The sequence below is a fragment of the Acipenser ruthenus genome, unplaced genomic scaffold (genome assembly GCF_902713425.1).
Source record: "Acipenser ruthenus unplaced genomic scaffold, fAciRut3.2 maternal haplotype, whole genome shotgun sequence".
Lineage (NCBI taxonomy): Eukaryota > Metazoa > Chordata > Actinopteri > Acipenseriformes > Acipenseridae > Acipenser > Acipenser ruthenus.
The window spans coordinates 1-21,391 of NW_026708666.1; the positions used below are offsets into that span (position 1 = coordinate 1).

General features: G+C 44.0%; 56 non-coding genes and 40 pseudogenes across 56 annotated transcripts; all 96 read left to right on the forward strand.

Moving 5' to 3' along the window:
- On the forward strand, nt 1-109 carry LOC131735169 (5S ribosomal RNA; annotated as a pseudogene; the record flags this gene model as incomplete).
- A 114-nt stretch (nt 110-223) lies between these two features.
- Nucleotides 224-343, forward strand: LOC131735112 (5S ribosomal RNA; annotated as a pseudogene).
- A 100-nt stretch (nt 344-443) lies between these two features.
- LOC131735052 (5S ribosomal RNA) lies at nt 444-563 on the forward strand. The gene has a single exon (XR_009327266.1). It is a non-coding gene; the product is annotated as a 5S ribosomal RNA (ribosomal RNA).
- Nucleotides 564-678: 115 nt separating this feature from the next.
- Nucleotides 679-806, forward strand: LOC131735163 (5S ribosomal RNA; annotated as a pseudogene).
- Nucleotides 807-906: 100 nt separating this feature from the next.
- On the forward strand, nt 907-1,027 carry LOC131735140 (5S ribosomal RNA; annotated as a pseudogene).
- A 113-nt stretch (nt 1,028-1,140) lies between these two features.
- LOC131735156 (5S ribosomal RNA) lies at nt 1,141-1,249 on the forward strand (annotated as a pseudogene).
- Nucleotides 1,250-1,349: 100 nt separating this feature from the next.
- On the forward strand, nt 1,350-1,470 carry LOC131735167 (5S ribosomal RNA; annotated as a pseudogene).
- Nucleotides 1,471-1,585: 115 nt separating this feature from the next.
- LOC131735073 (5S ribosomal RNA) lies at nt 1,586-1,704 on the forward strand. The gene has a single exon (XR_009327287.1). It is a non-coding gene; the product is annotated as a 5S ribosomal RNA (ribosomal RNA).
- Nucleotides 1,705-1,818: 114 nt separating this feature from the next.
- LOC131735161 (5S ribosomal RNA) lies at nt 1,819-1,927 on the forward strand (annotated as a pseudogene).
- Nucleotides 1,928-2,027: 100 nt separating this feature from the next.
- LOC131735104 (5S ribosomal RNA) lies at nt 2,028-2,146 on the forward strand (annotated as a pseudogene).
- A 100-nt stretch (nt 2,147-2,246) lies between these two features.
- LOC131735139 (5S ribosomal RNA) lies at nt 2,247-2,374 on the forward strand (annotated as a pseudogene).
- A 102-nt stretch (nt 2,375-2,476) lies between these two features.
- LOC131735142 (5S ribosomal RNA) lies at nt 2,477-2,604 on the forward strand (annotated as a pseudogene).
- A 100-nt stretch (nt 2,605-2,704) lies between these two features.
- Nucleotides 2,705-2,823, forward strand: LOC131735071 (5S ribosomal RNA). Its single transcript, XR_009327285.1, has one exon. It is a non-coding gene; the product is annotated as a 5S ribosomal RNA (ribosomal RNA).
- Nucleotides 2,824-2,924: 101 nt separating this feature from the next.
- On the forward strand, nt 2,925-3,055 carry LOC131735162 (5S ribosomal RNA; annotated as a pseudogene).
- A 100-nt stretch (nt 3,056-3,155) lies between these two features.
- LOC131735107 (5S ribosomal RNA) lies at nt 3,156-3,284 on the forward strand (annotated as a pseudogene).
- Nucleotides 3,285-3,384: 100 nt separating this feature from the next.
- Nucleotides 3,385-3,493, forward strand: LOC131735119 (5S ribosomal RNA; annotated as a pseudogene).
- A 100-nt stretch (nt 3,494-3,593) lies between these two features.
- On the forward strand, nt 3,594-3,702 carry LOC131735166 (5S ribosomal RNA; annotated as a pseudogene).
- A 100-nt stretch (nt 3,703-3,802) lies between these two features.
- On the forward strand, nt 3,803-3,921 carry LOC131735054 (5S ribosomal RNA). The gene has a single exon (XR_009327268.1). It is a non-coding gene; the product is annotated as a 5S ribosomal RNA (ribosomal RNA).
- Nucleotides 3,922-4,035: 114 nt separating this feature from the next.
- On the forward strand, nt 4,036-4,155 carry LOC131735081 (5S ribosomal RNA). The gene has a single exon (XR_009327295.1). It is a non-coding gene; the product is annotated as a 5S ribosomal RNA (ribosomal RNA).
- A 100-nt stretch (nt 4,156-4,255) lies between these two features.
- On the forward strand, nt 4,256-4,363 carry LOC131735160 (5S ribosomal RNA; annotated as a pseudogene).
- Nucleotides 4,364-4,463: 100 nt separating this feature from the next.
- LOC131735041 (5S ribosomal RNA) lies at nt 4,464-4,582 on the forward strand. Its single transcript, XR_009327255.1, has one exon. It is a non-coding gene; the product is annotated as a 5S ribosomal RNA (ribosomal RNA).
- A 100-nt stretch (nt 4,583-4,682) lies between these two features.
- LOC131735170 (5S ribosomal RNA) lies at nt 4,683-4,792 on the forward strand (annotated as a pseudogene).
- Nucleotides 4,793-4,907: 115 nt separating this feature from the next.
- Nucleotides 4,908-5,027, forward strand: LOC131735103 (5S ribosomal RNA; annotated as a pseudogene).
- A 101-nt stretch (nt 5,028-5,128) lies between these two features.
- Nucleotides 5,129-5,237, forward strand: LOC131735148 (5S ribosomal RNA; annotated as a pseudogene).
- A 100-nt stretch (nt 5,238-5,337) lies between these two features.
- Nucleotides 5,338-5,456, forward strand: LOC131735105 (5S ribosomal RNA; annotated as a pseudogene).
- Nucleotides 5,457-5,557: 101 nt separating this feature from the next.
- Nucleotides 5,558-5,686, forward strand: LOC131735111 (5S ribosomal RNA; annotated as a pseudogene).
- Nucleotides 5,687-5,788: 102 nt separating this feature from the next.
- On the forward strand, nt 5,789-5,919 carry LOC131735115 (5S ribosomal RNA; annotated as a pseudogene).
- A 100-nt stretch (nt 5,920-6,019) lies between these two features.
- Nucleotides 6,020-6,139, forward strand: LOC131735100 (5S ribosomal RNA; annotated as a pseudogene).
- A 99-nt stretch (nt 6,140-6,238) lies between these two features.
- On the forward strand, nt 6,239-6,368 carry LOC131735113 (5S ribosomal RNA; annotated as a pseudogene).
- A 99-nt stretch (nt 6,369-6,467) lies between these two features.
- Nucleotides 6,468-6,586, forward strand: LOC131735131 (5S ribosomal RNA). Its single transcript, XR_009327315.1, has one exon. It is a non-coding gene; the product is annotated as a 5S ribosomal RNA (ribosomal RNA).
- A 100-nt stretch (nt 6,587-6,686) lies between these two features.
- LOC131735121 (5S ribosomal RNA) lies at nt 6,687-6,795 on the forward strand (annotated as a pseudogene).
- Nucleotides 6,796-6,895: 100 nt separating this feature from the next.
- On the forward strand, nt 6,896-7,004 carry LOC131735155 (5S ribosomal RNA; annotated as a pseudogene).
- Nucleotides 7,005-7,104: 100 nt separating this feature from the next.
- Nucleotides 7,105-7,223, forward strand: LOC131735055 (5S ribosomal RNA). The gene has a single exon (XR_009327269.1). It is a non-coding gene; the product is annotated as a 5S ribosomal RNA (ribosomal RNA).
- A 114-nt stretch (nt 7,224-7,337) lies between these two features.
- Nucleotides 7,338-7,456, forward strand: LOC131735203 (5S ribosomal RNA). The gene has a single exon (XR_009327350.1). It is a non-coding gene; the product is annotated as a 5S ribosomal RNA (ribosomal RNA).
- Nucleotides 7,457-7,556: 100 nt separating this feature from the next.
- LOC131735150 (5S ribosomal RNA) lies at nt 7,557-7,665 on the forward strand (annotated as a pseudogene).
- Nucleotides 7,666-7,765: 100 nt separating this feature from the next.
- LOC131735043 (5S ribosomal RNA) lies at nt 7,766-7,884 on the forward strand. The gene has a single exon (XR_009327257.1). It is a non-coding gene; the product is annotated as a 5S ribosomal RNA (ribosomal RNA).
- A 100-nt stretch (nt 7,885-7,984) lies between these two features.
- LOC131735143 (5S ribosomal RNA) lies at nt 7,985-8,103 on the forward strand. Its single transcript, XR_009327317.1, has one exon. It is a non-coding gene; the product is annotated as a 5S ribosomal RNA (ribosomal RNA).
- A 100-nt stretch (nt 8,104-8,203) lies between these two features.
- On the forward strand, nt 8,204-8,322 carry LOC131735044 (5S ribosomal RNA). The gene has a single exon (XR_009327258.1). It is a non-coding gene; the product is annotated as a 5S ribosomal RNA (ribosomal RNA).
- Nucleotides 8,323-8,436: 114 nt separating this feature from the next.
- Nucleotides 8,437-8,555, forward strand: LOC131735069 (5S ribosomal RNA). Its single transcript, XR_009327283.1, has one exon. It is a non-coding gene; the product is annotated as a 5S ribosomal RNA (ribosomal RNA).
- Nucleotides 8,556-8,655: 100 nt separating this feature from the next.
- On the forward strand, nt 8,656-8,774 carry LOC131735154 (5S ribosomal RNA). Its single transcript, XR_009327318.1, has one exon. It is a non-coding gene; the product is annotated as a 5S ribosomal RNA (ribosomal RNA).
- Nucleotides 8,775-8,888: 114 nt separating this feature from the next.
- Nucleotides 8,889-9,007, forward strand: LOC131735180 (5S ribosomal RNA). The gene has a single exon (XR_009327327.1). It is a non-coding gene; the product is annotated as a 5S ribosomal RNA (ribosomal RNA).
- Nucleotides 9,008-9,107: 100 nt separating this feature from the next.
- LOC131735165 (5S ribosomal RNA) lies at nt 9,108-9,226 on the forward strand. The gene has a single exon (XR_009327319.1). It is a non-coding gene; the product is annotated as a 5S ribosomal RNA (ribosomal RNA).
- A 114-nt stretch (nt 9,227-9,340) lies between these two features.
- LOC131735157 (5S ribosomal RNA) lies at nt 9,341-9,449 on the forward strand (annotated as a pseudogene).
- Nucleotides 9,450-9,563: 114 nt separating this feature from the next.
- Nucleotides 9,564-9,682, forward strand: LOC131735091 (5S ribosomal RNA). Its single transcript, XR_009327304.1, has one exon. It is a non-coding gene; the product is annotated as a 5S ribosomal RNA (ribosomal RNA).
- Nucleotides 9,683-9,796: 114 nt separating this feature from the next.
- LOC131735079 (5S ribosomal RNA) lies at nt 9,797-9,915 on the forward strand. Its single transcript, XR_009327293.1, has one exon. It is a non-coding gene; the product is annotated as a 5S ribosomal RNA (ribosomal RNA).
- Nucleotides 9,916-10,029: 114 nt separating this feature from the next.
- LOC131735045 (5S ribosomal RNA) lies at nt 10,030-10,148 on the forward strand. Its single transcript, XR_009327259.1, has one exon. It is a non-coding gene; the product is annotated as a 5S ribosomal RNA (ribosomal RNA).
- Nucleotides 10,149-10,262: 114 nt separating this feature from the next.
- LOC131735191 (5S ribosomal RNA) lies at nt 10,263-10,381 on the forward strand. The gene has a single exon (XR_009327338.1). It is a non-coding gene; the product is annotated as a 5S ribosomal RNA (ribosomal RNA).
- Nucleotides 10,382-10,495: 114 nt separating this feature from the next.
- On the forward strand, nt 10,496-10,614 carry LOC131735202 (5S ribosomal RNA). The gene has a single exon (XR_009327349.1). It is a non-coding gene; the product is annotated as a 5S ribosomal RNA (ribosomal RNA).
- Nucleotides 10,615-10,714: 100 nt separating this feature from the next.
- LOC131735164 (5S ribosomal RNA) lies at nt 10,715-10,823 on the forward strand (annotated as a pseudogene).
- A 100-nt stretch (nt 10,824-10,923) lies between these two features.
- LOC131735099 (5S ribosomal RNA) lies at nt 10,924-11,042 on the forward strand. Its single transcript, XR_009327312.1, has one exon. It is a non-coding gene; the product is annotated as a 5S ribosomal RNA (ribosomal RNA).
- A 114-nt stretch (nt 11,043-11,156) lies between these two features.
- On the forward strand, nt 11,157-11,265 carry LOC131735122 (5S ribosomal RNA; annotated as a pseudogene).
- Nucleotides 11,266-11,365: 100 nt separating this feature from the next.
- Nucleotides 11,366-11,474, forward strand: LOC131735152 (5S ribosomal RNA; annotated as a pseudogene).
- A 100-nt stretch (nt 11,475-11,574) lies between these two features.
- LOC131735094 (5S ribosomal RNA) lies at nt 11,575-11,693 on the forward strand. Its single transcript, XR_009327307.1, has one exon. It is a non-coding gene; the product is annotated as a 5S ribosomal RNA (ribosomal RNA).
- Nucleotides 11,694-11,793: 100 nt separating this feature from the next.
- LOC131735088 (5S ribosomal RNA) lies at nt 11,794-11,912 on the forward strand. Its single transcript, XR_009327301.1, has one exon. It is a non-coding gene; the product is annotated as a 5S ribosomal RNA (ribosomal RNA).
- A 114-nt stretch (nt 11,913-12,026) lies between these two features.
- Nucleotides 12,027-12,145, forward strand: LOC131735095 (5S ribosomal RNA). Its single transcript, XR_009327308.1, has one exon. It is a non-coding gene; the product is annotated as a 5S ribosomal RNA (ribosomal RNA).
- Nucleotides 12,146-12,245: 100 nt separating this feature from the next.
- Nucleotides 12,246-12,354, forward strand: LOC131735149 (5S ribosomal RNA; annotated as a pseudogene).
- Nucleotides 12,355-12,454: 100 nt separating this feature from the next.
- On the forward strand, nt 12,455-12,573 carry LOC131735025 (5S ribosomal RNA). Its single transcript, XR_009327239.1, has one exon. It is a non-coding gene; the product is annotated as a 5S ribosomal RNA (ribosomal RNA).
- A 100-nt stretch (nt 12,574-12,673) lies between these two features.
- Nucleotides 12,674-12,792, forward strand: LOC131735173 (5S ribosomal RNA). The gene has a single exon (XR_009327320.1). It is a non-coding gene; the product is annotated as a 5S ribosomal RNA (ribosomal RNA).
- A 114-nt stretch (nt 12,793-12,906) lies between these two features.
- LOC131735123 (5S ribosomal RNA) lies at nt 12,907-13,015 on the forward strand (annotated as a pseudogene).
- Nucleotides 13,016-13,129: 114 nt separating this feature from the next.
- On the forward strand, nt 13,130-13,248 carry LOC131735092 (5S ribosomal RNA). Its single transcript, XR_009327305.1, has one exon. It is a non-coding gene; the product is annotated as a 5S ribosomal RNA (ribosomal RNA).
- Nucleotides 13,249-13,362: 114 nt separating this feature from the next.
- On the forward strand, nt 13,363-13,481 carry LOC131735058 (5S ribosomal RNA). The gene has a single exon (XR_009327272.1). It is a non-coding gene; the product is annotated as a 5S ribosomal RNA (ribosomal RNA).
- Nucleotides 13,482-13,595: 114 nt separating this feature from the next.
- On the forward strand, nt 13,596-13,724 carry LOC131735108 (5S ribosomal RNA; annotated as a pseudogene).
- Nucleotides 13,725-13,838: 114 nt separating this feature from the next.
- LOC131735093 (5S ribosomal RNA) lies at nt 13,839-13,957 on the forward strand. Its single transcript, XR_009327306.1, has one exon. It is a non-coding gene; the product is annotated as a 5S ribosomal RNA (ribosomal RNA).
- Nucleotides 13,958-14,071: 114 nt separating this feature from the next.
- On the forward strand, nt 14,072-14,190 carry LOC131735090 (5S ribosomal RNA). The gene has a single exon (XR_009327303.1). It is a non-coding gene; the product is annotated as a 5S ribosomal RNA (ribosomal RNA).
- Nucleotides 14,191-14,304: 114 nt separating this feature from the next.
- On the forward strand, nt 14,305-14,423 carry LOC131735070 (5S ribosomal RNA). Its single transcript, XR_009327284.1, has one exon. It is a non-coding gene; the product is annotated as a 5S ribosomal RNA (ribosomal RNA).
- A 100-nt stretch (nt 14,424-14,523) lies between these two features.
- On the forward strand, nt 14,524-14,642 carry LOC131735076 (5S ribosomal RNA). The gene has a single exon (XR_009327290.1). It is a non-coding gene; the product is annotated as a 5S ribosomal RNA (ribosomal RNA).
- A 100-nt stretch (nt 14,643-14,742) lies between these two features.
- Nucleotides 14,743-14,861, forward strand: LOC131735206 (5S ribosomal RNA). The gene has a single exon (XR_009327353.1). It is a non-coding gene; the product is annotated as a 5S ribosomal RNA (ribosomal RNA).
- A 100-nt stretch (nt 14,862-14,961) lies between these two features.
- On the forward strand, nt 14,962-15,080 carry LOC131735067 (5S ribosomal RNA). Its single transcript, XR_009327281.1, has one exon. It is a non-coding gene; the product is annotated as a 5S ribosomal RNA (ribosomal RNA).
- Nucleotides 15,081-15,180: 100 nt separating this feature from the next.
- LOC131735171 (5S ribosomal RNA) lies at nt 15,181-15,289 on the forward strand (annotated as a pseudogene).
- Nucleotides 15,290-15,400: 111 nt separating this feature from the next.
- LOC131735124 (5S ribosomal RNA) lies at nt 15,401-15,509 on the forward strand (annotated as a pseudogene).
- Nucleotides 15,510-15,623: 114 nt separating this feature from the next.
- On the forward strand, nt 15,624-15,732 carry LOC131735125 (5S ribosomal RNA; annotated as a pseudogene).
- A 114-nt stretch (nt 15,733-15,846) lies between these two features.
- Nucleotides 15,847-15,965, forward strand: LOC131735031 (5S ribosomal RNA). Its single transcript, XR_009327245.1, has one exon. It is a non-coding gene; the product is annotated as a 5S ribosomal RNA (ribosomal RNA).
- Nucleotides 15,966-16,065: 100 nt separating this feature from the next.
- On the forward strand, nt 16,066-16,184 carry LOC131735046 (5S ribosomal RNA). Its single transcript, XR_009327260.1, has one exon. It is a non-coding gene; the product is annotated as a 5S ribosomal RNA (ribosomal RNA).
- Nucleotides 16,185-16,298: 114 nt separating this feature from the next.
- LOC131735137 (5S ribosomal RNA) lies at nt 16,299-16,417 on the forward strand. Its single transcript, XR_009327316.1, has one exon. It is a non-coding gene; the product is annotated as a 5S ribosomal RNA (ribosomal RNA).
- Nucleotides 16,418-16,531: 114 nt separating this feature from the next.
- LOC131735047 (5S ribosomal RNA) lies at nt 16,532-16,650 on the forward strand. Its single transcript, XR_009327261.1, has one exon. It is a non-coding gene; the product is annotated as a 5S ribosomal RNA (ribosomal RNA).
- A 114-nt stretch (nt 16,651-16,764) lies between these two features.
- LOC131735026 (5S ribosomal RNA) lies at nt 16,765-16,883 on the forward strand. Its single transcript, XR_009327240.1, has one exon. It is a non-coding gene; the product is annotated as a 5S ribosomal RNA (ribosomal RNA).
- A 114-nt stretch (nt 16,884-16,997) lies between these two features.
- Nucleotides 16,998-17,116, forward strand: LOC131735051 (5S ribosomal RNA). Its single transcript, XR_009327265.1, has one exon. It is a non-coding gene; the product is annotated as a 5S ribosomal RNA (ribosomal RNA).
- Nucleotides 17,117-17,216: 100 nt separating this feature from the next.
- On the forward strand, nt 17,217-17,335 carry LOC131735077 (5S ribosomal RNA). The gene has a single exon (XR_009327291.1). It is a non-coding gene; the product is annotated as a 5S ribosomal RNA (ribosomal RNA).
- Nucleotides 17,336-17,435: 100 nt separating this feature from the next.
- Nucleotides 17,436-17,554, forward strand: LOC131735201 (5S ribosomal RNA). Its single transcript, XR_009327348.1, has one exon. It is a non-coding gene; the product is annotated as a 5S ribosomal RNA (ribosomal RNA).
- Nucleotides 17,555-17,668: 114 nt separating this feature from the next.
- LOC131735168 (5S ribosomal RNA) lies at nt 17,669-17,777 on the forward strand (annotated as a pseudogene).
- Nucleotides 17,778-17,877: 100 nt separating this feature from the next.
- Nucleotides 17,878-17,996, forward strand: LOC131735033 (5S ribosomal RNA). Its single transcript, XR_009327247.1, has one exon. It is a non-coding gene; the product is annotated as a 5S ribosomal RNA (ribosomal RNA).
- A 100-nt stretch (nt 17,997-18,096) lies between these two features.
- LOC131735068 (5S ribosomal RNA) lies at nt 18,097-18,215 on the forward strand. The gene has a single exon (XR_009327282.1). It is a non-coding gene; the product is annotated as a 5S ribosomal RNA (ribosomal RNA).
- Nucleotides 18,216-18,315: 100 nt separating this feature from the next.
- LOC131735146 (5S ribosomal RNA) lies at nt 18,316-18,424 on the forward strand (annotated as a pseudogene).
- Nucleotides 18,425-18,524: 100 nt separating this feature from the next.
- Nucleotides 18,525-18,643, forward strand: LOC131735174 (5S ribosomal RNA). The gene has a single exon (XR_009327321.1). It is a non-coding gene; the product is annotated as a 5S ribosomal RNA (ribosomal RNA).
- Nucleotides 18,644-18,743: 100 nt separating this feature from the next.
- Nucleotides 18,744-18,862, forward strand: LOC131735175 (5S ribosomal RNA). Its single transcript, XR_009327322.1, has one exon. It is a non-coding gene; the product is annotated as a 5S ribosomal RNA (ribosomal RNA).
- Nucleotides 18,863-18,962: 100 nt separating this feature from the next.
- Nucleotides 18,963-19,071, forward strand: LOC131735126 (5S ribosomal RNA; annotated as a pseudogene).
- A 100-nt stretch (nt 19,072-19,171) lies between these two features.
- On the forward strand, nt 19,172-19,290 carry LOC131735204 (5S ribosomal RNA). Its single transcript, XR_009327351.1, has one exon. It is a non-coding gene; the product is annotated as a 5S ribosomal RNA (ribosomal RNA).
- Nucleotides 19,291-19,390: 100 nt separating this feature from the next.
- Nucleotides 19,391-19,509, forward strand: LOC131735056 (5S ribosomal RNA). Its single transcript, XR_009327270.1, has one exon. It is a non-coding gene; the product is annotated as a 5S ribosomal RNA (ribosomal RNA).
- Nucleotides 19,510-19,623: 114 nt separating this feature from the next.
- Nucleotides 19,624-19,742, forward strand: LOC131735176 (5S ribosomal RNA). The gene has a single exon (XR_009327323.1). It is a non-coding gene; the product is annotated as a 5S ribosomal RNA (ribosomal RNA).
- A 100-nt stretch (nt 19,743-19,842) lies between these two features.
- Nucleotides 19,843-19,961, forward strand: LOC131735049 (5S ribosomal RNA). The gene has a single exon (XR_009327263.1). It is a non-coding gene; the product is annotated as a 5S ribosomal RNA (ribosomal RNA).
- Nucleotides 19,962-20,061: 100 nt separating this feature from the next.
- On the forward strand, nt 20,062-20,180 carry LOC131735177 (5S ribosomal RNA). Its single transcript, XR_009327324.1, has one exon. It is a non-coding gene; the product is annotated as a 5S ribosomal RNA (ribosomal RNA).
- Nucleotides 20,181-20,280: 100 nt separating this feature from the next.
- LOC131735096 (5S ribosomal RNA) lies at nt 20,281-20,399 on the forward strand. Its single transcript, XR_009327309.1, has one exon. It is a non-coding gene; the product is annotated as a 5S ribosomal RNA (ribosomal RNA).
- Nucleotides 20,400-20,499: 100 nt separating this feature from the next.
- Nucleotides 20,500-20,618, forward strand: LOC131735048 (5S ribosomal RNA). The gene has a single exon (XR_009327262.1). It is a non-coding gene; the product is annotated as a 5S ribosomal RNA (ribosomal RNA).
- A 100-nt stretch (nt 20,619-20,718) lies between these two features.
- Nucleotides 20,719-20,837, forward strand: LOC131735178 (5S ribosomal RNA). Its single transcript, XR_009327325.1, has one exon. It is a non-coding gene; the product is annotated as a 5S ribosomal RNA (ribosomal RNA).
- A 114-nt stretch (nt 20,838-20,951) lies between these two features.
- LOC131735036 (5S ribosomal RNA) lies at nt 20,952-21,070 on the forward strand. The gene has a single exon (XR_009327250.1). It is a non-coding gene; the product is annotated as a 5S ribosomal RNA (ribosomal RNA).
- Nucleotides 21,071-21,170: 100 nt separating this feature from the next.
- LOC131735106 (5S ribosomal RNA) lies at nt 21,171-21,289 on the forward strand (annotated as a pseudogene).
- The last annotated feature ends 102 nt before the right edge of the window (nt 21,290-21,391 follow it).

Below are 21,391 nucleotides of genomic sequence, written 5' to 3' on the forward strand. Positions count from 1 at the left end.
CACCACCTTGAATAAGCCTGATCTCGTCTGATCTCAGAAGCTAAGCAATGTTGGGCTTGGTTAGTACTTGGAATGGGAGACCACCTGGGAATATCAAGTGTTGCAGGCATTACATTTTTGTAATTACATTTTACAATTGAAATGTGTGGAGGACAAAAGGAAATTTTGGAGGAATCACCCCCAGCTCACTAAACATAAAAGTCATGAAAGCAGAAATGCAATCTCCTGCGGCCACACCACCTTGAATAAGCCTGATCTCGTCTGATCTCAGAAGCTAAGCAATGTTGGGCTTGTTTAGTAACTTAGATGGGAGACCACCTGGGAATATCAAGTGCTGCAGGCATTCCGTTTTACAATTGAAATGTTTGGAGGACAAAAGGAAATTTTGGAGGAATCACCCCCCGCTCACTAAACATAAAAGTCATGAAAGCAGAAACGCAATCGCCTGCCAGCCACACCACTTTGAATAAGCCTGATCTCATCTGATCTCAGAAGCTAAGCAATGTTGGGCTTGGTTAGTACTTGGATGGGAGACCACCTGGGAATATCAAGTGCTGCAGGCATTACATTTTTGTAATTACAATTTACAATTGAAATGTGTGGAGGACAAAAGGAAATTTTGGAGCAATCACCCCCCAGCTCACTAAACATAAAAGTCATGAAAGCAGAAATGCAATCGCATGCGGCCACACACCTTGAATAAGCCTGATCTCGTCTGATCTCGTCTGATCTCAGCAGCTAAGCAATGTTGGGCTTGGTTAGTACTTGGATGGGAGACCACCTGGGAATATCAAGTGCTGCAGGCATTACATTTTACAATTGAAATGTGTGGAGGACAAAAGGAAATTTTGGAGGAATCACCCCCAGCTCACTAAACATAAAAGTCATGAAAGCAAAAAAGCAATCGCCTGCGGGCCACACCACCTTGAATAAGCCTGATCTCGTCTGATCTCAGAAGCTAAGCAATGTTGGGCTTTGGTTAGTACTTGGATGGGAGACCACCTGGGAATATCAAGTGCTGCAGCCATTACATTTTTGTAATTACATTTTACAATTGAAATGTGTGGACAAAAGGAAATTTTTGGAGGAATCACCCCCAGCTCACTAAACATAAAGGTCATGAAAGCAGAAATGCCATCTCCCTGCGGCCACACCACCTTGAATAAGCCTGATCTCAGAAGATAAGCAATGTTGGGCTTGGTTAGTACTTGGATGGGAGACCACCTGGGAATATCAAGTGCTGCAGGCATTACATTTTACAATTGAAATGTGTGGAGGACAAAAGGAAATTTTGGAGGAATCACCCCCAGCTCACTAAACATAAAAGTCATGAAAGCAGAAATGCAATCGCCTGCGGCCACACCACCTTGAATAAGCCTAATCTAGTCTGATCTCAGAAGCTAAGCAATGTTTGGGCTTGGTTAGTACTTGGATGGGAGACCACCTGGGGAATATCAAGTGCTGCAGCCATTACATTTTTGTAATTACATTTTACAATTGAAATGTGTGGTGGACAAAAGGAAATTTTGGAGGAATCACCCCCCAGCTCACTAAACATAAAGGTCATGAAAGCAGAAATGCCATCTCCTGCGGCCACACCACCTTGAATAAGCCTGATCTCGTCTGATCTCAGAAGCTAAGCAATGTTGGACTTGGTTAGTACTTGGATGGGAGACCACCTGGGAATATCAAGTGCTGCAGGCATTACATTTCTGTAATTACATTTTACAATTGAAATGTGTGGACGACAAAAGGAAATTTTGGAGGAATCACCCCCAGCTCACTAAACATAAAAGTCATGAAAGCAGAAATGCAATCGCCTGCGGCCACACCACTTTGAATAAGCCTGATCTCAGAAGCTAAGCAATGTTGGGCTTGGTTAGTACTTGGAAGGAGAACCACCTGGGAATATCAAGTGCTGCAGGCATTACATTTTACAATTGAAATGTGTGGAGGACAAAAGGAAATTTTGGAGGAATCACCCCCAGCTCACTAAACATAAAAGTCATCAAAGCAGCAATGCAATCGCCTGCGGCCACACCACCTTGAATAAGCCTAATCTAGTCTGATCTCAGAAGCTAAGCAATGTTGGGCTTGGTTAGTACTTGGATGGGAGACCACCTGGGAATATCAAGTGCTGCAGGCATTCCATTTTACAATTGAAATGTGTGGAGGACAAAAGGAAATTTTGGAGGAATCACCCCCAGCTCACTAAACATAAAAGTCATGAAAGCAGAAATGCAATCGCCTGCGGCCACACCACCTTGAATAAGCCTAATCTCGCAGATCTCGTCTGATCTCAGAAGCTAAGCAATGTTGGGCTTGGTTAGTACTTGGATGGGAAACCACCTGGGAATATCAAGTGCTGCAGGCATTACATTTTACAATTGAAATGTGTGGAGGACAAAAGGAAATTTTGGAGGAATCACCCCCCCAGCTCACTAAACATAAAAGTCATGAAAGCAGAAATGCAATCGCCTGCGGCCACACCACCTTGAATAAGCCTGATCTCGCCTGATCTCGTCTGATCTCAGAAGCTAAGCAATGTTGGGCTTGGTTAGTACTTGGATGGAAACCACCTGGGAATATCAAGTGCTGCAGGCATTACATTTTACAATTGAAATGTGTGGAGGACAAAAGGAAATTTTGGAGGAATCACCCCCAGCTCACTAAACATAAAAGTCATGAAAGCAGAAATGCAATCGCCTGCGGCCACACCACCTTGAATAAGCCTGATCTCGTCTGATCTCAGAAGCTAAGCAATGTTGGGCTTGGTTAGTCCTTGGATGGGAGACCACCTGGGAATATCAAGTGCTGCAGGCATTCCATTTTACAATTGAAATGTGTGGAGGACAAAAGGAAATTTTGGAAGAATCACCCCCAGCTCACTAAACATAAAAGTCATGAAAGCAGAAAAGGCAATCGCCTGCGGCCACACCCACCTTGAATAAGCCTGATCTCGCCAGATCTCGTCTGATCTCAGAAGCTAAGCAATGTTGGGCTTGGTTAGTACTTGGATGGGAAACCCACCTGGGAATATCAAGTGCTGCAGGCATACATTTTACAATTGAAATGTGTGGAGGACAAAAGGAAAATTTTGGAGGAATCACCCCCAGCTCACTAAACATAAAAGTCATGAAAGCAGAAATGCAATCGCCTGCGGCCACACCACCTTGAATAAGCCTGATCTCGCCAGATCTCGTCTGATCTCAGAAGCTAAGCAATGTTGGGCTTGGTTAGTACTTGGATGGGAGACCACCTGGGAATATCAAGTGCTGCAGGCATTACATTTTACAATTGAAATGTGTGGAGGACAAAAGGAAATTTTGGAGGAATCACCCCCAGCTCACTAAACATAAAAGTCATGAAAGCAGAAATGCAATCGCCTGCGGCCACACCACCTTGAATAAGCCTGATCTCAGAAGCTAAGCAATGTTGGGCTTGGTTAGTACTTGGATGGGAGACCACCTGGGAATATCAAGTGCTGCAGGCATTACATTTTACAATTGAAATGTGTGGAGGCCAAAAGGAAATTTTGGAGGAATCACCCCCAGCTCCCTAAACATAAAAGTCATGAAAGCAGCAATGCAATCGCCTGCGGCCACACCACCTGAAAAAGTCCTGATCTCAGTAGCTAAGCAATGTTGGGCTTGGTTAGTACTTGGATGGGAGACCACCTGGGAATATCAAGTGCTGCAGGCATTACATTTTACAATTGAAATGTGTGGAGGACAAAAGGAAATTTGGAGGAATCACCCCCAGCTCACTAAAACATAAAAGTCATGAAAGCAGAAATGCAATCGCCTGCGGCCACACCACCTTGAATAAGCCTGATCTCGTCTAATCTCAGAAGCTAAGCAATGTTGGGCTTGATTAGTACTTGGATGGGAGACCACCTGGGAATATCAAGTGCTGCAGGCATTACATTTTTGTAATTACATTTTACAATTGAAATGTGTGGTGGACAAAAGGAAATTTTGGAGGAATCACCCCCAGCTCACTAAACATAAAAGTCATGAAAGCAGAAATGCAATCGCCTGCGGCCACACCACCTTGAATAAGCCTGATCCTCGTCTGATCTCAGAAGCTAAGCAATGTTGGGCTTGGTTAGTACTTGGATGGGAGACCACTTGGGAATATCAAGTGCTGCAGGCATTACATTTTACAATTGAAATGTGTGGAGGACAAAAGGAAATTTTGGAGGAATCACCCCCAGCTCACTAAACATAAAAGTCATGAAAGCAGAAATGCAATCGCCTGCGGCCACACCACCTTGAATAAGCCTGATCTCAGAAGCTAAGCAATGTTGGGCTTGGTTAGTACTTGGATGGAGACCACCTGGGAATATCAAGTGCTGCAGGCATTACATTTTACAATTGAAATGTGTGGAGGACAAAAGGAAATTTTGGAGGAATCACCCCCAGCTCACTAAACATAAAAGTCATGAAAGCAGAAATGCAATCGCCTGCGGCCACACCACCTTGAATAAGCCTGATCTCGTCTGATCTCAGAAGCTAAGCAATGTTGGCCTTGATTAGTACTTGGATGGGAGACCACCTGGGAATATCAAGTGCTGCAGGCATTACATTTTACAATTGAAATGTGTGGAGGCCAAAAGGAAATTTTGGAGGAATCACCCCCAGCTCCCTAAACATAAAAGTCATGAAAGCAGAAATGCAATCGCCTGCGGCCCACACCACCTTGAAAAAGTCTGATCTCAGTAGCTAAGCAATGTTGGGTTTGGTTAGTACTTGGATGGGAGACCACCTGGGAATATCAAGTGCTGCAGGCATTACATTTTTGTAATTACATTTTACAATTGAAATGTGTGGAGGGACAAAAGGAAATTTTGGAGGAATCACCCCCAGCTCACTAAACATAAAAGTCATGAAAGCAGAAATGCAATCGCCTGCGGCCACACCACCTTGAATAAGCCTGCTCTCGTCTGATCTCAGAAGCTAAGCAATGTTTGGGCTTGATTAGTACTTGGATGGGAGACCACCTGGGAATATCAAGTGCTGCAGGCATTACATTTTACCAATTGAAATGTGTGGAGGACAAAAGGAAATTTTGGAGGAATCACCCCCAGCTCACTAAACATAAAAGTCATGAAAGCAGAAATGCAATCGCCTGCGGCCACACCACTTTGAATAAGCCTGATCTCAGAAGCTAAGCAATGTTGGGCTTGGTTAGTACTTGGAAGGGAGACCACCTGGGAATATCAAGTGCTGCAGGCATTACATTTTACAATTGAAATGTGTGGAGGACAAAAGGAAATTTTGGAGGAATCACCCCCAGCTCACTAAACATAAAAGTCATCAAAGCAGCAATGCAATCGCCTGCGGCCACACCACCTTGAATAAGCCTAATCTAGTCTGATCTCAGAAGCTAAGCAATGTTGGGCTTGGTTAGTACTTGGATGGGAGACCACCTGGGAATATCAAGTGCTGCAGGCATTCCATTTTACAATTGAAATGTGTGGAGGACAAAAGGAAATTTTGGAGGAATCACCCCCAGCTCACTAAACATAAAAAGTCATGAAAGCAGAAATGCAATCGCCTGCGGCCACACCACCTTGAATAAGCCTGATCTCGCCAGATCTCGTCTGATCTCAGAAGCTAAGCAATGTTGGGCTTGGTTAGTACTTGGATGGGAAACCACCTGGGAATATCAAGTGCTGCAGGCATTACATTTTACAATTGAAATGTGTGGAGGACAAAAGGAAATTTTGGAGGAATCACCCCCCAACTCACTAAAACATAAAAGTCATGAAAGCAGAAATGCAATCGCCTGCGGCCACACCACCTTGAATAAGCCCTGATCTCGCCTGATCTCGTCTGATCTCAGAAGCTAAGCAATGTTGGGCTTGGTTAGTACTTGGATGGGAAACCACCTGGGAAATATCAAGTGCTGCAGGCATTACATTTTACAATTGAAATGTGTGGAGGACAAAAGGAAATTTTGGAGGAATCACCCCCAGCTCACTAAACATAAAAGTCATGAAAGCAGAAATGCAATCGCCTGCGGCCACACCACCTTGAATAAAGCCTGATCTCGTCTGATCTCAGAAGCTAAGCAATGTTGGGCTTGGTTAGTCCTTGGATGGGAGACCACCTGGGAATATCAAGTGCTGCAGGCATTCCATTTTACAATTGAAATGTGTGGAGGACAAAAGGAATTTTGGAGGAATCACCCCCAGCTCACTAAACATAAAAGTCATGAAAGCAGAAATGCAATCGCCTGCGGCCACACCACCTTGAATAAGCCTGATCTCCGCCAGATCTCGTCTGATCTCAGAAGCTAAGCAATGTTGGGCTTGGTTAGTACTTGGATGGGAAACCACCTGGGAATATCAAGTGCTGCAGGCATACATTTTACAATTGAAATGTGTGGAGGACAAAAGGAAATTTTGGAGGAATCACCCCCAGCTCACTAAACATAAAAGTCATGAAAGCAGAAATGCAATCGCCTGCGGCCACACCACCTTGAATAAGCCTGATCTCGTCTGATCTCAGAAGCTAAGCAATGTTGGGCTTGGTTAGTACTTGGATGGGAGACCACCTGGGAATATCAAGTGCTGCAGGCATTACATTTTACAATTGAAATGTGTGGAGGACAAAAGGAAATTTTGGAGGAATCACCCCCAGCTCACTAAACATAAAAGTCATGAAAGCAGAAATGCAATCGCCTGCGGCCACACCACCTTGAATAAGCCTGATCTCAGAAGCTAAGCAATGTTGGGCTTGGTTAGTACTTGGATGGGAGACCACCTGGGAATATCAAGTGCTGCAGGCATTACATTTTACAATTGAAATGTGTGGAGGCCAAAAGGAAATTTTGGAGGAATCACCCCCAGCTCCCTAAACATAAAAGTCATGAAAGCAGAAATGCAATCGCCTGCGGCCACACCACCTTGAAAAAGTCTGATCTCAGTAGCTAAGCAATGTTGGGCTTGGTTAGTACTTGGATGGGAGACCACCTGGGAATATCAAGTGCTGCAGGCATTACATTTTACAATTGAAATGTGTGGAGGACAAAAGGAAATTTTGGAGGAATCACCCCCAGCTCACTAAACATAAAAGTCATGAAAGCAGAAATGCAATCGCCTGCGGCCACACCACCTTGAATAAGCCTGATCTCGTCTAATCTCAGAAGCTAAGCAATGTTGGGCTTGATTAGTACTTGGATGGGAGACCACCTGGGAATATCAAGTGCTGCAGGCATTACATTTTTGTAATTACATTTTACAATTGAAATGTGTGGAGGACAAAAGGAAATTTTGGAGGAATCACCCCCAGCTCACTAAACATAAAAGTCATGAAAGCAGAAATGCAATCGCCTGCGGCCACACCACCTTGAATAAGCCTGATCTCGTCTGATCTCAGAAGCTAAGCAATGTTGGGCTTGGTTAGTACTTGGATGGGAGACCACTTGGGAATATCAAGTGCTGCAGGCATTACATTTTACAATTGAAATGTGTGGAGGCCAAAAGGAAATTTTGGAGGAATCACCCCCAGCTCACTAAACATAAAAGTCATGAAAGCAGAAATGCAATCGCCTGCGGCCACACTACCTTGAATAAGCCTGATCTCAGAAGCTAAGCAATGTTGGGCTTGGTTAGTACTTGGATGGGAGACCACCTGGGAATATCAAGTGCTGCAGGCATTACATTTTACAATTGAAATGTGTGGAGGACAAAAGGAAATTTTGGAGGAATCACCCCCAGCTCACTAAACATAAAAGTCATGAAAGCAGAAATGCAATCGCCTGCGGCCACACCACCTTGAATAAGCCTGATCTCGTCTGATCTCAGAAGCTAAGCAATGTTGGCCTTGATTAGTACTTGGATGGGAGACCACCTGGGAATATCAAGTGCTGCAGGCATTACATTTTACAATTGAAATGTGTGGAGGACAAAAGGAAATTTTGGAGGAATCACCCCCAGCTCACTAAACATAAAAGTCATGAAAGCAGAAATGCAATCGCCTGCGGCCACACCACCTTGAATAAGCCTGATCTCGTCTGATCTCAGAAGCTAAGCAATGTTGGGCTTGGTTAGTACTTGGATGGGAGACCACCTGGGAATATCAAGTGCTGCAGGCATTACATTTTACAATTGAAATGTGTGGAGGACAAAAGGAAATTTTGGAGGAATCACCCCCAGCTCACTAAACATAAAAGCCATGAAAGCAGAAATGCAATCGCCTGCGGCCACACCACCTTGAATAAGCCTGATCTCGTCTGATCTCAGAAGCTAAGCAATGTTGGGTTTGGTTAGTACTTGGATGGGAGACCACCTGGGAATATCAAGTGCTGCAGGCATTACATTTTTGTAATTACATTTTACAATTGAAATGTGTGGAGGACAAAAGGAAATTTTGGAGGAATCACCCCCAGCTCACTAAACATAAAAGTCATGAAAGCAGAAATGCAATCGCCTGCGGCCACACCACCTTGAATAAGCCTGCTCTCGTCTGATCTCAGAAGCTAAGCAATGTTGGGCTTGATTAGTACTTGGATGGGAGACCACCTGGGAATATCAAGTGCTGCAGGCATTACATTTTACAATTGAAATGTGTGGAGGACAAAAGGAAATTTTGGAGGAATCACCCCCAGCTCACTAAACATAAAAGTCATGAAAGCAGAAATGCAATCGCCTGCGGCCACACCACCTTGAATAAGCCTGATCTCGTCTGATCTCAGAAGCTAAGCAATGTTGGGCTTGGTTAGTACTTGGATGGGAGACCACCTGGGAATATCAAGTGCTGCAGGCATTACTTTTTTGTAATTACATTTTACAATTGAAATGTGTGGAGGACAAAAGGAAATTTTGGAGGAATCACCCCCAGCTCACTAAACATAAAAGTCATGAAAGCAGAAATGCAATCGCCTGCGGCCACACCACCTTGAATAAGCCTGATCTCGTCTGATCTCAGAAGCTAAGCAATGTTGGGCTTGATTAGTACTTGGATGGGAGACCACCTGGGAATATCAAGTGCTGCAGGCATTACATTTTACAATTGAAATGTGTGGAGGACAAAAGGAAATTTTGGAGGAATCACCCCCAGCTCACTAAACATAAAAGTCATGAAAGCAGAAATGCAATCGCCTGCGGCCACACCACCTTGAATAAGCCTGATCTCGTCTGATCTCAGAAGCTAAGCAATGTTGGGCTTGGTTAGTACTTGGATGGGAGACCACCTGGGAATATCAAGTGCTGCAGGCATTACATTTTTGTAATTACATTTTACAATTGAAATGTGTGGAGGACAAAAGGAAATTTTGGAGGAATCACCCCCAGCTCACTAAACATAAAAGTCATGAAAGCAGAAATGCAATCGCCTGCGGCCACACCACCTTGAATAAGCCTGATCTCAGAAGCTAAGCAATGTTGGGCTTGGTTAGTACTTGGATGGGAGACCACCTGGGAATATCAAGTGCTTCAGGCATTACATTTTTGTAATTACATTTTACAATTGAAATGTGTGGAGGACAAAAGGAAATTTTGGAGGAATCACCCCCAGCTCACTAAACATAAAAGTCATGAAAGCAGAAATGCAATCGCCTGCGGCCACACCACCTTGAATAAGCCTGATCTCGCCTGATCTCAGAAGCTAAGCAATGTTGGGCTTGGTTAGTACTTGGATGGAAGACCACCTGGGAATATCAAGTGCTGCAGGCATTACATTTTTGTAATTACATTTTACAATTGAAATGTGTGGAGGACAAAAGGAAATTTTGGAGGAATCACCCCCAGCTCACTAAACATAAAAGTCATGAAAGCAGAAATGCAATCGCCTGTGGCCACACCACCTTGAATAAGCCTGATCTCGCCTGATCTCAGAAGCTAAGCAATGTTGGGCTTGGTTAGTACTTGGATGGGAGACCACCTGGGAATATCAAGTGCTGCAGGCATTACATTTTTGTAATTACATTTTACAATTGAAATGTGTGGAGGACAAAAGGAAATTTTGGAGGAATCACCCCCAGCTCACTAAACATAAAAGCCATGAAAGCAGAAATGCAATCGCCTGCGGCCACACCACCTTGAATAAGCCTGATCTCGTCTGATCTCAGAAGCTAAGCAATGTTGGGTTTGGTTAGTACTTGGATGGGAGACCACCTGGGAATATCAAGTGCTGCAGGCATTACATTTTTGTAATTACATTTTACAATTGAATTGTGTGGAGGACAAAAGGAAATTTTGGAGGAATCACCCCCAGCTCACTAAACATAAAAGTCATGAAAGCAGAAATGCAATCGCCTGCGGCCACACCACCTTGAATAAGCCTGATCTCGTCTGATCTCAGAAGCTAAGCAATGTTGGGCTTGATTAGTACTTGGATGGGAGACCACCTGGGAATATCAAGTGCTGCAGGCATTACATTTTTGTAATTACATTTTACAATTGAAATGTGTGGAGGACAAAAGGAAATTTTGGAGGAATCACCCCCAGCTCACTAAACATAAAAGCCATGAAAGCAGAAATGCAATCGCCTGCGGCCACACCACCTTGAATAAGCCTGATCTCGTCTGATCTCAGAAGCTAAGCAATGTTGGGCTTGATTAGTACTTGGATGGGAGACCACCTGGGAATATCAAGTGCTGCAGGCATTACATTTTACAATTGAAATGTGTGGAGGACAAAAGGAAATTTTGGAGGAATCACCCCCAGCTCCCTAAACATAAAAGTCATGAAAGCAGAAATGCAATCGCCTGCGGCCACACCACCTTGAATAAGCCTGATGTCAGAAGCTAAGCAATGTTGGGCTTGGTTAGTACTTGGATGGGAGACCACCTGGGAATATCAAATGCTGCAGGCATTACATTTTACAATTGAAATGTGTGGAGGACAAAAGGAAATTTTGGAGGAATCACCCCCAGCTCACTAAACATAAAAGTCATGAAAGCAGAAATGCAATCGCCTGCGGCCACACCACCTTGAATAAGCCTGATCTCGTCTGATCTCAGAAGCTAAGCAATGTTGGGCTTGGTTAGAACTTGGATGGGAGACCACCTGGGAATATCAAGTGCTGCAGGCATTACATTTTTGTAATTACATTTTACAATTGAAATGTGTGGAGGACAAAAGGAAATTTTGGAGGAATCACCCCCAGCTCACTAAACATAAAAGTCATGAAAGCAGAAATGCAATCGCCTGCGGCCACACCACCTTGAATAAGCCTGATCTCAGAAGCTAAGCAATGTTGGGCTTGGTTAGTACTTGGATGGGAGACCACCTGGGAATATCAAGTGCTGCAGGCATTACATTTTACAATTGAAATGTGTGGAGGCCAAAAGGAAATTTTGGAGGAATCACCCCCAGCTCCCTAAACATAAAAGTCATGAAAGCAGAAATGCAATCGCCTGCGGCCACACCACCTTGAATAAGTCTGATCTCAGAAGCTAAGCAATGTTGGGCTTGGTTAGTACTTGGATGGGAGACCACCTGGGAATATCAAGTGCTGCAGGCATTACATTTTACAATTGAAATGTGTGGAGGACAAAAGGAAATTTTGGAGGAATCACCCCCAGCTCACTAAACATAAAAGTCATGAAAGCAGAAACGCAATCGCCTGCGGCCACACCACCTTGAATAAGCCTGATCTCGTCTGATTTCAGAAGCTAAGCAATGTTGGGTTTGGTTAGTACTTGGATGGGAGACCACCTGGGAATATCAAGTGCTGCAGGCATTACATTTTACAATTGAAATGTGTGGAGGACAAAAGGAAATTTTGGAGGAATCACCCCCAGCTCACTAAACATAAAAGTCATGAAAGCAGAAATGCAATCGCCTGCGGCCACACCACCTTGAATAAGCCTGATCTTGCCTGATCTCAGAAGCTAAGCAATGTTGGGCTTGATTAGTACTTGGATGGGAGACCACCTGGGAATATCAAGTGCTGCAGGCATTACATTTTTGTAATTACATTTTACAATTGAAATGTGTGGAGGACAAAAGGAAATTTTGGAGGAATCACCCCCAGCTCACTAAACATAAAAGTCATGAAAGCAGAAATGCAATCGCCTGCGGCCACACCACCTTGAATAAGCCTGATCTCGTCTGATTTCAGAAGCTAAGCAATGTTGGGTTTGGTTAGTACTTGGATGGGAGACCACCTGGGAATATCAAGTGCTGCAGGCATTACATTTTACAATTGAAATGTGTGGAGGCCAAAAGGAAATTTTGGAGGATTCACCCCCAGCTCACTAAACATAAAAGTCATGAAAGCAGAAATGCAATCGCCTGCGGCCACACCACCTTGAGTAAGCCTGATCTCAGAAGCTAAGCAATGTTGGGCTTGGTTAGTACTTGGATGGGAGACCACCTGGGAATATCAAGTGCTGCAGGCATTACATTTTACAATTGAAATGTGTGGAGGACAAAAGGAAATTTTGGAGGAATCACCCCCAGCTCACTAAACATAAAAGTCATGAAAGCAGAAATGCAATCGCCTGCGGCCACACCACCTTGAATATGCCTGATCTCGTCTGATCTCAGAAGCTAAGCAATGTTGGGCTTGATTAGTACTTGGATGGGAGACCACCTGGGAATATCAAGTGCTGCAGGCATTACATTTTACAATTGAAATGTGTGGAGGACAAAAGGAAATTTTGGAGGAATCACCCCCAGCTCACTAAACATAAAAGTCATGAAAGCAGAAATGCAATCGCCTGCGGCCACACCACCTTGAATAAGCCTGATCTCGTCTGATCTCAGAAGCTAAGCAATGTTGGGCTTGGTTAGTACTTGGATGGGAGACCACCTGGGAATATCAAGTGCTGCAGGCATTACATTTTTGTAATTACATTTTACAATTGAAATGTGTGGAGGACAAAAGGAAATTTTGGAGGAATCACCCCCAGCTCACTAAACATAAAAGTCATGAAAGCAGAAATGCAATCGCCTGCGGCCACACCACCTTGAATAAGCCTGATCTCAGAAGCTAAGCAATGTTGGGCTTGGTTAGTACTTGGATGGGAGACCACCTGGGAATATCAAGTGCTGCAGGCATTACATTTTTGTAATTACATTTTACAATTGAAATGTGTGGAGGACAAAAGGAAATTTTGGAGGAATCACCCCCAGCTCACTAAACATAAAAGTCATGAAAGCAGAAATGCAATCGCCTGCGGCCACACCACCTTGAATAAGCCTGATCTCGCCTGATCTCAGAAGCTAAGCAATGTTGGGCTTGGTTAGTACTTGGATGGAAGACCACCTGGGAATATCAAGTGCTGCAGGCATTACATTTTTGTAATTACATTTTACAATTGAAATGTGTGGAGGACAAAAGGAAATTTTGGAGGAATCACCCCCAGCTCACTAAACATAAAAGTCATGAAAGCAGAAATGCAATCGCCTGCGGCCACACCACCTTGAATAAGCCTGATCTCGCCTGATCTCAGAAGCTAAGCAATGTTGGGCTTGGTTAGTACTTGGATGGGAGACCACCTGGGAATATCAAGTGCTGCAGGCATTACATTTTTGTAATTACATTTTACAATTGAAATGTGTGGAGGACAAAAGGAAATTTTGGAGGAATCACCCCCAGCTCACTAAACATAAAAGCCATGAAAGCAGAAATGCAATCGCCTGCGGCCACACCACCTTGAATAAGCCTGATCTCGCCTGATCTCGTCTGATCTCAGAAGCTAAGCAATGTTGGGTTTGGTTAGTACTTGGATGGGAGACCACCTGGGAATATCAAGTGCTGCAGGCATTACATTTTTGTAATTACATTTTACAATTGAAATGTGTGGAGGACAAAAGGAAATTTTGGAGGAATCACCCCCAGCTCACTAAACATAAAAGTCATGAAAGCAGAAATGCAATCGCCTGCGGCCACACCACCTTGAATAAGCCTGATCTCGCCTGATCTCAGAAGCTAAGCAATGTTGGGCTTGGTTAGTACTTGGATGGAAGACCACCTGGGAATATCAAGTGCTGCAGGCATTACATTTTTGTAATTACATTTTACAATTGAAATGTGTGGAGGACAAAAGGAAATTTTGGAGGAATCACCCCCAGCTCACTAAACATAAAAGTCATGAAAGCAGAAATGCAATCGCCTGCGGCCACACCACCTTGAATAAGCCTGATCTCGCCTGATCTCAGGAGCTAAGCAATGTTGGGCTTGGTTAGTACTTGGATGGGAGACCACCTGGGAATATCAAGTGCTGCAGGCATTACATTTTTGTAATTACATTTTACAATTGAAATGTGTGGAGGACAAAAGGAAATTTTGGAGGAATCACCCCCAGCTCACTAAACATAAAAGTCATGAAAGCAGAAATGCAATCGCCTGCGGCCACACCACCTTGAATAAGCCTGATCTCGTCTGATCTCAGAAGCTAAGCAATGTTGGGCTTGGTTAGTACTTGGATGGGAGACCACCTGGGTATATCAAGTGCTGCAGGCATTACATTTTACAATTGAAATGTGTGGAGTACAAAAGGATATTTTGGAGGAATCACCCCCAGCTCACTAAACATAAAAGTCATGAAAGCAGAAATGCAATCGCCTGCGGCCACACCACCTTGAATAAGCCTGATCTCGTCTGATCTCAGAAGCTAAGCAATGTTGGGCTTGGTTAGTACTTGGATGGGAGACCACCTGAGTATATCAAGTGCTGCAGGCATTACATTTTACAATTGAAATGTGTGGAGGACAAAATGAAATTTTGGAGGAATCACCCCCAGCTCACTAAACATAAAAGTCATGAAAGCAGAAATGCAAACGCCTGCGGCCACACCACCTTGAATAAGCCTGATCTCGTCTGGTCTCAGAAGTTAAGCAATGTTGGGCTTGGTTAGTACTTGGATGGGAGACCACCTGGGAATATCAAGTGCTGCAGGCATTACATTTTACAATTGAAATGTGTGGAGGCCAAAGGGAAATTTTGGAGGAATCACCCCCAGCTCCCTAAACATAAAAGTCATGAAAGCAGAAATGCAATCGCCTGCGGCCACACCACCTTCAATAAGCCTGATCTCGTCTGATCTCAGAAGCTAAGCAATGTTGGGCTTGGTTAGTACTTGGATGGGAGACCACCTGGGAATATCAAGTGCTGCAGGCATTACATTTTACAATTGAAATGTGTTGAGGCCAAAGGGAAATTTTGGAGGAATCACCCCCAGCTCCCTAAACATAAAAGTCATGAAAGCAGAAATGCAATCGCCTGCGGCCCCACCACCTTGAATAAGCCTGATCTCAGAAGCTGAGCAATGTTGGGCTTGGTTAGCACTTGGATGGGAGACCACCTGGGAATATCAAGTGCTGCAGGCATTACATTTTTGTAATTACATTTTACAATTGAAATGTGCGGACAAAAGGAAATTTTGGAGGAATCACCCCCTGCTCCCTAAACATAAAAGTCATAAAAGCAGAAATGCAATCGCCTGCGGCCACACCACCTTGAATAAGCCTGATCTCAGAAGCTAAGCAATGTTGGGCTTGGTTAGTACTTGGATGGGAGACCACCTGGGAATATCAAGTGCTGCAGGCATTACATTTTTGTAATTACATTTTACAATTGAAATGTGTGGAGGACAAAAGGAAATTTTGGAGGAATCACCCCCAGCTCACTAAACATAAAAGTCATGAAAGCAGAAATGCAATCGCCTGCGGCCACACCACCTTGAATAAGCCTGATCTCAGAAGCTAAGCAATGTTGGGCTTGGTTAGTACTTGGATGGGAGACCACCTGGGAATATCAAGTGCTGCAGGCATTACATTTTTGTAATTACATTTTACAATTGAAATGTGTGGAGGACAAAAGGAAATTTTGGAGGAATCACCCCCAGCTCACTAAACATAAAAGTCATGAAAGCAGAAATGCAGTCGCCTGCGGCCACACCACCTTGAATAAGCCTGATCTCGTCTGATCTCAGAAGCTAAGCAATGTTGGGCTTGATTAGTACTTGGATGGGAGACCACCTGGGAATATCAAGTGCTGCAGGCATTACATTTTACAATTGAAATGTGTGGAGGACAAAAGGAAATTCTGGAGGAATCACCCCCAGCTCACTAAACATAAAAGTCATGAAAGCAGAAATGCAATCGCCTGCGGCCACACCACCTTGAATAAGCCTGATCTCGTCTGATCTCAGAAGCTAAGCAATGTTGGGTTTGGTTAGTACTTGGATGGGAGACCACCTGGGAATATCAAGTGCTGCAGGCATTACATTTTTGTAATTACATTTTACAATTGAAATGTGTGGAGGACAAAAGGAAATTTTGGAGGAATCACCCCCAGCTCACTAAACATAAAAGTCATGAAAGCAGAAATGCAATCGCCTGCGGCCACACCACCTTGAATAAGCCTGATCTCATCTGATCTCAGAAGCTAAGCAATGTTGGGCTTGATTAGTACTTGGATGGGAGACCACCTGGGAATATCAAGTGCTGCAGGCATTACATTTTTGTAATTACATTTTACAATTGAAATGTGTGGAGGACAAAAGGAAATTTTGGAGGAATCACCCCCAGCTCACTAAACATAAAAGCCATGAAAGCAGAAATGCAATCGCCTGCGGCCACACCACCTTGAATAAGCCTGATCTCGTCTGATCTCAGAAGCTAAGCAATGTTGGGTTTGGTTAGTACTTGGATGGGAGACCACCTGGGAATATCAAGTGCTGCAGGCATTACATTTTTGTAATTACATTTTACAATTGAAATGTGTGGAGGACAAAAGGAAATTTTGGAGGAATCACCCCCAGCTCACTAAACATAAAAGTCATGAAAGCAGAAATGCAATCGCCTGCGGCCACACCACCTTGAATAAGCCTGATCTCGTCTGATCTCAGAAGCTAAGCAATGTTGGGCTTGATTAGTACTTGGATGGAAGACCACCTGGGAATATCAAGTGCTGCAGGCATTACATTTTTGTAATTACATTTTACAATTGAAATGTGTGGAGGACAAAAGGAAATTTTGGAGGAATCACCCCCAGCTCACTAAACATAAAAGCCATGAAAGCAGAAACGCAATCGCCTGCGGCCACACCACCTTGAATAAGCCTGATCTCGTCTGATTTCAGAAGCTAAGCAATGTTGGGCTTGGTTAGTACTTGGATGGGAGACCACCTGGGAATATCAAGTGCTGCAGGCATTACATTTTACAATTGAAATGTGTGGAGGACAAAAGGAAATTTTGGAGGAATCACCCCCAGCTCACTAAACATAAAAGTCATGAAAGCAGAAATGCAATCGCCTGCGGCCACACCACCTTGAATAAGCCTGATCTCGTCTGATCTCAGAAGCTAAGCAATGTTGGGCTTGGTTAGTACTTGGATGGTAGACCACCTGGGAATATCAAGTGCTGCAGGTATTACATTTTACAATTGAAATGTGTGGAGGACAAAAGGAAATTTTGGAGGAATCACCCCCAGCTCCCTAAACATAAAAGTCATGAAAGCAGAAATGCAATCGCCTGCAGCCACACCACCTTGAATAAGCCTGATCTCGTCTGATCTCAGAAGCTAAGCAATGTTGGGCTTGGTTAGTACTTGGATGGGAGACCACCTGGGAATATCAAGTGCTGCAGGCATTACATTTTTGTAATTACATTTTACAATTGAAATGTGTGGAGGACAAAAGGAAATTTTGGAGGAATCACCCCCAGCTCACTAAACATAAAAGTCATGAACGCAGAAATGCAATCGCCTGCGGCCACACCACCTTGAATAAGCCTCATCTCAGAAGCTAAGCAATGTTGGGCTTGGTTAGTACTTGGATGGGAGACCACCTGGGAATATCAAGTGATGCAGGCATTACATTTTACAATTGAAATGTGTGGAGGACAAAAGGAAATTTTGGAGGAATCACCCCCAGCTCACTAAACATAAAAGTCATGAAAGCAGAAATGCAATCGCCTGCGGCCACACCACCTTGAATAAGCTTGATCTCGTCTGATCTCAGAAGCTAAGCAATGTTGGGCTTGGTTAGTACTTGGATGGGAGACCACCTGGGAATATCAAGTGCTGCAGGCATTACATTTTACAATTGAAATGTGTGGAGGACAAAAGGAAATTTTGTAGGAATCACCCCCAGCTCACTAAACATAAAAGTCATGAAAGCAGAAATGCAATCGCCTGCGGCCACACCACCTTGAATAAGCCTGATCTCGTCTGATCTCCGAAGCTAAGCAATGTTGGGCTTGGTTAGTACTTGGATGGGAGACCACCTGGGAATATCAAGTGCTGCAGGCATTACATTTTACAATTGAAATGTGTGGAGGACAGAAGGAAATGTTGGAGGAATCACCCCCAGCTCACTAAACATAAAAGTCATGAAAGCAGAAATGCAATCGCCTGTGGCCACACCACCTTGAATAAGCCTGATCTCAGAAGCTAAGCAATGTTGGGCTTGGTTAGTACTTGGATGGGAGACCACCTGGGAATATCAAGTGCTGCAGGCATTACATTTTACAATTGAAATGTGTGGAGGACAAAAGGAAATTTTGGAGGAATCACCCCCAGCTCACTAAACATAAAAGTCATGAAAGCAGAAATGCAATCGCCTGCGGCCACACCACCTTGAATAAGCCTGATCTCGTCTGATCTCAGAAGCTAAGCAATGTTGGGCTTGGTTAGTACTTGGATGGGAGACCACCTGGGAATATCAAGTGCTGCAGGCATTACATTTTACAATTGAAATGTGTGGAGGACAAAAGGAAATTTTGGAGGAATCACCCCCAGCTCAATAAACATAAATGTCATGAAAGCAGAAATGCAATCGCCTGCGGCCACACCACCTTGAATAAGCCTGATCTCGTCTGATCTCAGAAGCTAAGCAATGTTGGGCTTGGTTAGTACTTGGATGGGAGACCACCTGGGAATATCAAGTGCTGCAGGCATTACATTTTACAATTGAAATGTGTGGAGGACAAAAGGAAATTTTGGAGGAATCACCCCCAGCTCCCTAAACATAAAAGTCATGAAAGCAGAAATGCAAACGCCTGCGGCCACACCACCTTGAATAAGCCTGATCTCAGAAGCTAAGCAATGTTGGGCTTGGTTAGTACTTGGATGGGAGACCACCTGGGAATATCAAGTGCTGCAGGCATTACATTTTACAATTGAAATGTGTGGAGGACAAAAGGAAATTTTGGAGGAATCACCCCCAGCTCACTAAACATAAAAGTCATGAAAGCAGAAATGCAATCGCCTGCGGCCACACCACCTTGAATAAGCCTGATCTCGTTTGATCTCAGAAGCTAAGCAATGTTGGGCTTGGTTAGTACTTGGATGGGAGACCACCTGGGAATATCAAGTGCTGCAGGCATTACATTTTACAATTGAAATGTGTGGAGGACAAAAGGAAATTTTGGAGGAATCACCCCCAGCTCACGAAACATAAACGTCATGAAAGCAGAAATGCAATCGCCTGCGGCCACACCACCTTGAATAAGCCTGATCTCGTCTGTTCTCAGAAGCTAAGCAATGTTGGGCTTGGTTAGTACTTGGATGGGAGACCACCTGGGAATATCAAGTGCTGCAGGCATTACATTTTTGTAATTACATTTTACAATTGAAATGTGTGGAGGACAAAAGGAAATTTTGGAGGAATCACCCCCAGCTCACTAAACATAAAAGTCATGAAAGCAGAAATGCAATCGCCTGCGGCCACACCACCTTGAATAAGCCTGATCTCGTCTGATCTCAGAAGCTAAGCAATGTTGGGCTTGGTTAGTACTTGGATGGGAGACCACCTGGGAATATCAAGTGCTGCAGGCATTACATTTTACAATTGAAATGTGTGGAGGACAAAAGGAAATTTTGGAGGAATCACCCCCAGCTCACTAAACATAAAAGTCATGAAAGCAGAAATGCAATCGCCTGCGGCCACACCACCTTGAATAAGCCTGATCTCGTCTGATCTCAGAAGCTAAGCAATGTTGGGCTTGGTTAGTACTTGGATGGGAGACCACCTGGGAAAATCATGTGCTGCAGGCATTACATTTTACAATTGAAATGTGTGGAGGACAAAAGGAAATTTTGGAGGAATCACCCCCAGCTCACTAAACATAAAAGTCATGAAAGCAGAAATGCAATCGCCTGCGGCCACACCACCTTGAATAAGCCTGATCTCGTCTGATCTCAGAAGCTAAGCAATGTTGGGCTTGGTTAGTACTTGGATGGGAGACCACCTGGGAATATCAAGTGCTGCAGGCATTACATTTTACAATTGAAATGTGTGGAGGACAAAAGGAAATTTTGGAGGAATCACCCCCAGCTCACTAAACATAAAAGTCATGAAAGCAGAAATGCAATCGCCTGCGGCCACACCACCTTGAATAAGCCTGATCTCGTCTGATCTCAGAAGCTAAGCAATGTTGGACTTGGTTAGTACTTGGATGGGAGACCACCTGGGGATATCAAGTGCTGCAGGCATTACATTTTACAATTGAAATGTGTGGAGGACAAAAGGAAATTTTGGAGGAATCACCCCCAGCTCACTAAACATAAAAGTCATGAAAGCAGAAATGCAATCGCCTGCGGCCACACCACCTTGAATAAGTCTGATCTCGTCTGATCTCAGAAGCTAAGCAATGTTGGGCTTGGTTAGTACTTGGATGGGAGACCACCTGGGAATATCAAGTGCTGCAGGCATTACATTTTACAATTGAAATGTGTGGAGGACAAAAGGAAATTTTGGAGGAATCACCCCCAGCTCCCTAAACATAAAAGTCATGAAAGCAGAAATGCAATCGCCTGCGGCCACACCACCTTGAATAAGCCTGATCTCGTCTGATCTCAGAAGCTAAGCAATGTTGGGCTTGGTTAGTACTTGGATGGGAGACCACCTGGGAATATCAAGTGCTGCAGGCATTACATTTTTGTAATTACATTTTACAATTGAAATGTGTGGAGGACAAAAGGAAATTTTGGAGGAATCACCCCCAGCTCACTAAACATAAAAGTCATGAAAGCAGAAATGCAATCGCCTGCGGCCACACCACCTTGAATAAGCCTGATCTCGTCTGATCTCAGAAGCTAAGCATTGTTGGGCTTGGTTAGTACTTGGATGGGAGACCACCTGGGAATATCAAGTGCTGCAGGCATTACATTTTACAATTGAAATGTGTGGAGGACAAAAGGAAATTTTGGAGGATTCACCCCCAGCTCACTAAACATAAAAGTCATGAAAGCAGAACTGCAATCGCCTGCGGCCACACCACCTTGAATAAGCATGATCTCGCCTGATCTCAGAAGCTAAGCAATGTTGGGCTTGGTTAGTACTTGGATGGGAAACCACCTGGGAATATCAAGTGCTGCAGGCATTACATTTTTGTAATTACATTTTACAATTGAAATGTGTGGAGGACAAAAGGAAATTTTGGAGGAATCACCCCCAGCTCACTAAACATAAAAGTCATGAAAGC